At 41.5% G+C, this 7500-nt stretch overlaps 1 long non-coding RNA gene across 1 annotated transcript in view; it reads right to left on the bottom strand.

Moving 5' to 3' along the window:
- The window catches only part of LOC310722658, a 2320-nt gene extending 2020 nt beyond the window's left edge, over positions 1-300 (bottom strand). Inside the window, exon 1 of the long non-coding RNA XR_014532447.1 lies at positions 1-300. This exon is cut by the window's left edge and continues 1177 nt beyond it. This is a non-coding gene — a long non-coding RNA (uncharacterized lncRNA).
- Between the last annotated feature and the right edge of the window lie 7200 nt (positions 301-7500).

The raw sequence follows: 7500 nt of genomic DNA, 5'->3' as shown, positions 1-7500 counted from the left end.
AATGTGTTGTGTTTATCTATCTATCTATCTATCTATCTATCTATCTATCTATCTATCTATCTATCTATCTATCTATCTATCTATCTATCTATCTATCTATCTATCTATCTATCTATCTATCTGTCTGTCTGTCTGTCTGTCTGTCTGTCAATCTATCTATCATTTCTTTCTTTGTCTCTCTATAAAATAAATTTGTGTATGTTTGTTCAATGGTTGAATGAATGATAGTTTAAGAGGATGATTGTTTGTTGTTTACTTGCTTAATTGTTTGTTAAAGAGTTTTAAATCATAAATCAAATAAATAAAGTTCACAAATGTGTTTGTTTGTTTCTTTCGTTGAGCTGTTTTTTTTTGTAAGTCAGTCATTGCAAGTTAAAAAGCTGTACATTTAGACAAAATATAAGTAACAAAATATATGATAAATAAATAAATGAATAAATAAATAAATAAATAAATAAATAAATAAATAAATAAATAAATAAATAAATAAATAAATAAAGTAAATTCCAACAAATATTCACTCATGTTCGAGTAGCAGGATGTGACTGAGGTTCCTCCACAGGTGCTCACCGAGACTGGTTACTAAGCTGCTCCCATAAAGACCCCAAATGCCCCCCACAGCCCAGCAAATTTCACCCCAAAATATTACCTAAAAAACCCCACCCACCCACCACTTCCAAGCACCAGTGTCTCAGTGGAACAGTCTGGTCCAAAAGCCTGAGTGTGACCCACCTCATCTCCAAAATATCCAAATATAGGTGGTTTTTGCTACGTGGACGAAGCGGATGCGCCACCTCTCTGACCTGTCGCGCGCACACACACACACACACACACACACACACACACACACACACACACACACACACACACACACACACTTACACACACACACCCACCTTTAAAAGATGTTAGACGATGGAATAACAGAGATAAGGATGGGTGCGTTTGTACTGACGCTTATTCCGTTTGGCGCTGTTTCCAATTGGCCCCCGGGGGGCAGCTGGGTGTGCGGGTTTTGTGCATTAGGCTGGGCAAGTTACATCTGTTTCTTTTAGCTAGCGCTGCAAGAGATCACGAGATCAAGAGATCACGAGGAGCCGCTAAGATATCTTCCAAAAACAAAGTCTCGGAGCTATAAAAATCAAGCGAGGCCCCTGAGCCAAAAAATCAGCGGTGGAAAAACGCATTAAGGGCCAGATGACAGTTTTATGAGAGGCCCAGCGAGGGGGCCCAGCGCGGTAGAGATAAAAACGCGAGGTCAAAGCTGCACGCCTGTACCTGTCGGCTCGATCGCCGGAGCAGGTTGCCAGAGTGCGGCGTTCGCCCAGGTGCTCTATTGTGCTTCACAGAGTAGACTTTAAAGCCAGGGGTCAAAGGTTGCACTGTGCTGCTTTTCAACTTTCCAGCTCTGAAGTTTGACTGAGGTGACATCCTCATTCTCAAGGCCAGGTTTGAAGAGGAGCCGCTACTACTGACCTTCAGAGCCAGTGGAAGTGGATTCTGCCAAGAATACACACACATATACACACACATATACTGTACACACACACACACCACTGGAGAAGCAAGCTGTCAGCCATCACTGTCATAAATCTCCCGTTCTGTGGTGAGGAGGGCACTCTGCACCTTGTCGGAAACCCCCACGTTAAACGCTGAATAAACCATAACATCCTGCCCCCCGCGGCCTACCAGGAGCGCTCCAAGCTTCCCATTGGCCCCCTTCTGTCCCTCCGTTCCATCCATCCATCCATCCATCCATCCATCCATCCTTCTGCCCATCTCCTTCCTTCGCAACGTCTTTCCTAGGACGGCATCTGTATAGCAGGGTCAGGCTGCATGTGGCCATCTCTCCCGGACCCTTCTGTAATTCGATAAAGAGGGGGGGATTGGGCAGGTTGTGTGTGTGAGGGGTGGGTGGGGGGGTGGGGGTTTCCATTCCAACGACTTCCTGTTCCCTGTGAGGTCATCATGGGAGGAAAGGGGCACTTAAGTGGAGGATGCAAACACTTTCTTCCTGTCGTGTGCCAGACTTGATTTAACAATGTGGGCAGGTGTGCAAATGTGTGTCTGTAGATGAGGCTGATTATATACAATCCCCTATAGAGGAAACATCACATTTCTGGAACACGAGGCTCGTTACACCCGCAAAGGGCGTGATGTAAAAGAAAACACTCATGAGTAAAAAAAAAAAAAATCAATAAAGAACGCTTGAACACAAAACGAATCACATTCGAACACCTCATTCCAGATTATATTCCATATTCTTTGGAGATTTGTGAGACATAATTGTTAGTATATAAGTTCAGGTTCTGATGAAGATGAGGTGTGAAGGCCTGAGGTGAGTTGGGTATTGTCAGGGTTTATTTGTTTTCATTTCTAATTACACAATTGGTGGTATATGCATGTCAGTTTGAAGGAAAACACCAGGATGCTGCTGTGAAGGAATTCCGACAATGGGATATAGAGTTGTAGCTTAGAATTTAAGGCATTAGCCTTTGGATTTCAAGGTCGTGAGTTCAAATCCAAGCCACACAAGACTGGGTTTTATAAGGACCTTCTTAAGGACCCCCAAAGCTGCTCAGCTGTTTGAATGAGATAAATGTCAAATAAAAGTCGCTCTAGATAAGGGCGTGTACCAATTTCCTTAAATGTAAACCTTTGTCCTCTTAGTGCCCTCTAAAACACACCAAATGTCAATTGTCCATCTTGTTAAAGACACACCAAATATTCCTCAAACAGAAAGGAAAAACTCTTTCTCTGACCATTAACCTTGCTTTAACCTTGAACCTATCCTTGTAACTGGTTCACCTGGTGGTCCAAATTATTCTATATATATTCTATATATTTGAACGTACGCATTTGGACGTTGCATAACCAACAAGCTCTTGATCATGAAACACTGAAATTTATTTATGGCTCAAAATGGACACAACATAACATTTTGAACATTAATGCTTCAGGACCTCATAAACCACATACAGCTGGAAAAACTGTGTGTCCTCACTTTTGCCCACATATGACCTGAGACGATATGAGGGTTGATCCATGATGATCGAACCCAAACCCAGACTCGTCGTCTAGACGCCGGGTATAAAGCACTTGAGAAAATATCTGCTTTCGAGGACCAAGACGTTCTCATATTCTGTGTGTGAGGATAGAAAGCAACTGTGTGTGTGTGTGTGTGTGTGTGTGTGTGTGTGTGTGTGTGTGTGTGTGTGTGTGTGTGTGTGTGTGTGTGTGTGTGTTGTGGAACTTCGTCCCTACAGGCCTTGTCTAGGTTACTGTTTTAGAAAACCCTCTTTTTTTTATTTTACCCAACAACACTTTTGTTTAATGGCAGTGCACGAGACCCTCGGGGAGTTCCATAACTCAGGCGGTGGAATCTCCACCTCGGAACTGTGTGTGTGTGTGTGTGTGTGTGTGTGTGTGTGTGTTGGTGTATATTCGTCACCTTGGCTGCTCCCACAGGGAAAGTGACAGGAGCGTTTTTTCAGCCGCTGACCCACGAAGAGGACACTGGGACAAATAGCGGCAACTTCCTGTTCACTGACTGAAAATGTGTGTGTGTGTGTGTGTGTGTGTGTGTGTGTGTGTGTGTGTGTGTGTGTGTGTGTGTGTGTAAGCGTGTTATTTGAATGAGTGAGTAAGGCCTGACTAAGGCCTTCTTTTATTCCACAGCCTTCCAGAAGCTTCCGAAAAAGCAGATTCGATCTTGTGTATTCAGCACCGTGAGGTCACGGTGTATGTCTGTGTGTGTGTGTGTGTGTGTGTGTGTGTGTGTGTGTGTGTGTGTGTGTGTGTGTGTGTTCAGTCCAGCTTCCTGTCGAGTGTGTTTTCTCTCTCTTTGATGTCAGTCGGAGATTAAAATCTGACGGAGGAAGTTGAAAGAATACAGTGTGTGTGTGTGTGTGTGTGTGTCTGTGTGTGTGTGTGTGTGTTTGTGTACATATATATATATATATATATATATATATATATATATATATATATATATATATATATATATATATATATATATATATATGTGTGTGTGTAATATAACCAAGAATGAGTAACTGCTAGCTTCTAATTGCTGAGTAAGCGAGTCTTATGTGTTTTTTTTTCCGTTTCATGTTACCTATATGAGCAACGGTAGGCTCCAGACATGTCATGCAAGAAGAAGTAAGAGAGAAAGAAGAGAGGGAAAGAAGAGAGAAAGAGAAAGAGAGAAAGAGAGATGGAGATTATCCCTTTCCCAGTCGGAACGAACACATGAAAGAAAAAGGAACTAGAGATGAGGGGGGTAAGTGTGAAAGGAAGAAAAGCGAGAGGGAGGAAACAAACTAGAGAGGGAGCGATGGAGAGGGGGAGAGAGAAAGGGAGCGAGGGATCGTTTCATGTCTGAGATGCTAAAGAGAGGGATTAAAAGATTAATGGATTCTCTAAACGAGTGTCACTCCTCCGCTTGTTAACTCTCACTCGGTTCTTCGGCGAACGCCATGCCGAGCTCCCTGTAACGACTGGATAATGGGCAAAGCAAATCAGAAGACCCTCGGCTTTTTCACACACACACACACACACACACACACACACACACACACACACACACACACACACACACACACACAGAGAGAGAGAGGGCGAGGACATCAGGGGTCTAGAGCTCTGATTAAAGATTAAAGCTAAGCTCACTGTGCATATCAATGCTGGTGTGTTAACCTTTTTCAGTTCAGGGCCCCCCCACCTACACACACACACACACACACACACACACACACACGAAGAACAGGGTATGGGGAAATAAAACGTAGCAGTTTGTAAAAAAGAAAAAATAACAGGATTCAACCTGTCAAAATAAAGAGAGTGAGATCATGTGTGTGTGTGTGTGTGTGTGTGTGTGTGTGTGTGTGTGTGTGTGTGTGTGTGTGGAGGTGGACTCAGTTCCTGATGACAGAAGACATTAAATATAACTAAAAGGTTTGGGGTTTTTTGGCCTCTTGGTTCATTCGACTTAAATTAAATATAATTGAGCGAATCTGGTCACGTGACTGAGGCTTGCTGACGTGATGATGCAGAAGAAATGAATTTGAATCTGGCATCGGACATTTGGTGTTTTAGCGGAGTCTTTTAGCGGAGAGGGTTTGGATAGTTGGGATTTTCTGGTTTTGAGGTTTGATTTCAGATTTCGGGTCCTCATTAAATCCAAATTGAGACGTTTTTGTTTCCAAATTGAGACATTTTTGTTCCCTAATTGAGACGTTTTTGATTTCTGATTGAGACGTTTTTGTTTCCTAATTGAGCTGTTTTTGTTTCCTAATTGAGACATTTTTTATTCCTAATAAAAGGTTTTGATTCCAAATTGAGACGTTTTTGTTTCCTAATTGAGACGTTTTTGTTTCCTAATTGAGACATTTTTGATTCCTAATAAAACGTTTTGATTCCAAATTGAGCCGTTTTTGTTTCCAAATTGAGACTTTTTTGTTTCCTAATTGAGACGTTTTTGATTTCTGTTAGAGACGTTTTTGTTCTTTAATTGAGACGTTTTTGATTCCTAATAAAATGTTTTGATTCCAAATTAAAACGTTTTTGATTCCAAATTGAGATGTTTTTTTTCCTATTTGAGACGTTTTTGATTCCAAATTAAAACGTTTTTGATTCCATATTGAGACGTTTTTGTTTCCTAATTTAGAGGGTTTTGATTTCTAATTGAGATGTTTTTATTTCCTAAGTGAAACATTTTTATTATATCAGTTAATTGTTTTTGTTTGTAAATGCAGACACTTTAGTTTCTTTTTCTACATTTTAGTTCTTTAATGGTCTGTGTGCTTTGTGTTCATTTGGTTTGCCATTATATTTTTTTAATTACTTGTTTTTGGGTGTGTGGGTTCCTTGAAGAACCCTGATCTATAAGAACTTTAAATTAGAATCCATCAGTTGCTTTATCCAACATCCATTCGCTCTGAGAAGTTTATTAAGATCACTACATGCTTTAAATATCATTTTTTTTTATTGACACTCATTGAAGAACAACCCACATGAGATGTTTCAAATTTCATCCATCTAAGAAGACGTGTGTTTGTGTGTGTGTGTGTGTGTGTGTGTGTGTGTGTGTTTGTGAAGGTTTTTTTTTAATCCATGCCATTTTCATTTCTCATGCTTTTTCTGGATTACAGTGATTTTATTTACACTGCAAGGGCGGAGTGTGGAGATTGAGACGGCGGAGCTTTATCGAGATTAAAAGCCTTACGATCGGGGGGCTCTGCAGGTAGAGAGAGAGAGAGAGAGAGAGAGAGAGAGAGAGAGAGAGAGAGAGAGAGAGAGAGAGAGAGTAAGGGCACCATTTAATATGACTAAAATGATATTAAGACGTGGCTTAGCCATGAGCCGTTACTTAAAAATGAAAAACAACAAGCGGAACAGAAAAGAGAGATCAGTTTACAACGTTTACAGCTCCATTAAACAGATGAATGGAAGGAAAGCTTAAGACTGGAGGGGGGGGGTATGGGGGTTGTAGTGGGGGTGGTTATGGGGGTAGATACGATTCCAAACACTTGTTTACATTGACACGGGTCAGTCATATTACACGCACTCACTCCATCACCACCTTAGTCTGATGAAAATAAGAGAGAAAAGAAAAGAAAAGAAAAGAAAAGAAAAGAAAAGAAAAGAAAAGAAAAGAAAAGAAAAGAGAAAGAACCTTCGCATGGGTCAGTCATTTTACACTCGTTCACTCAAACAAAGGAAAACAGAACAAAAAGAAAGAAAGAAAGAAAGAAAGAAAGAAAGAAAGAAAGAAAGAAAGAAAGAAAGAAAGAAAGAAAGAAAGAAAGAAAGAAAGAATGAACAGTAGAATAAAGGAATGAAAGACAGAATGGGGGTAGATATGGATGGGGGGTGTAGATATGGATGGGGGGTAGATATGAATGGGGTGTAAATATGGATGGGGGTAGATATGGATGGGGGGTAGATATGGATGGGGTGTAGATATGGATAGGGGGTGTAGATATGGATGGGGGGTAGATATGGATGGGGGTAGAAATGGATAGGAGGTAGATATGGATGGGGTGTAGATATGGATGGGGGGTAGATATGGATGGGGGTAGATATGGATGGGGTGTAGATATGGATGGGGGGTAGATATGGATGGGGGTAGATATGGATGGGATAGATATGGATGGGGGTAGATATGAATAGGTGGTAGATATAGATGGGGGTAGATATGGATAAGGGTAGATATGGATAGGGGGTAGATATGGATGGGGGTAGATATAGATGGGTGTAGATATGGATGGGGGGTAGATATGGATGGGGGGGTAGATATGGACGGGGGGGTGTAGATATGGATGGGGGGTAGATATGGATGGGGTAGATATGGATGGGGTGTAGATATGGATGGGGGTAGATATGGATGGGGTGTAGATATGGATGGGGGGGTAGATATGGATGGGGGGGGTGTAGATATGGATGGGGGGTAGATATAGATGGGGTAGATATGGATGGGGTGTAGATATGGATGGGGGG

Source organism: Silurus aristotelis, assembly GCF_946808225.1.
Source record: "Silurus aristotelis genome assembly, chromosome: 29".
Classification (NCBI taxonomy): Eukaryota; Metazoa; Chordata; class Actinopteri; order Siluriformes; family Siluridae; genus Silurus; species Silurus aristotelis.
The sequence above is the reverse complement of the archived record's forward strand: the minus strand, read 5'-3'. Positions and strand labels throughout refer to the sequence as shown.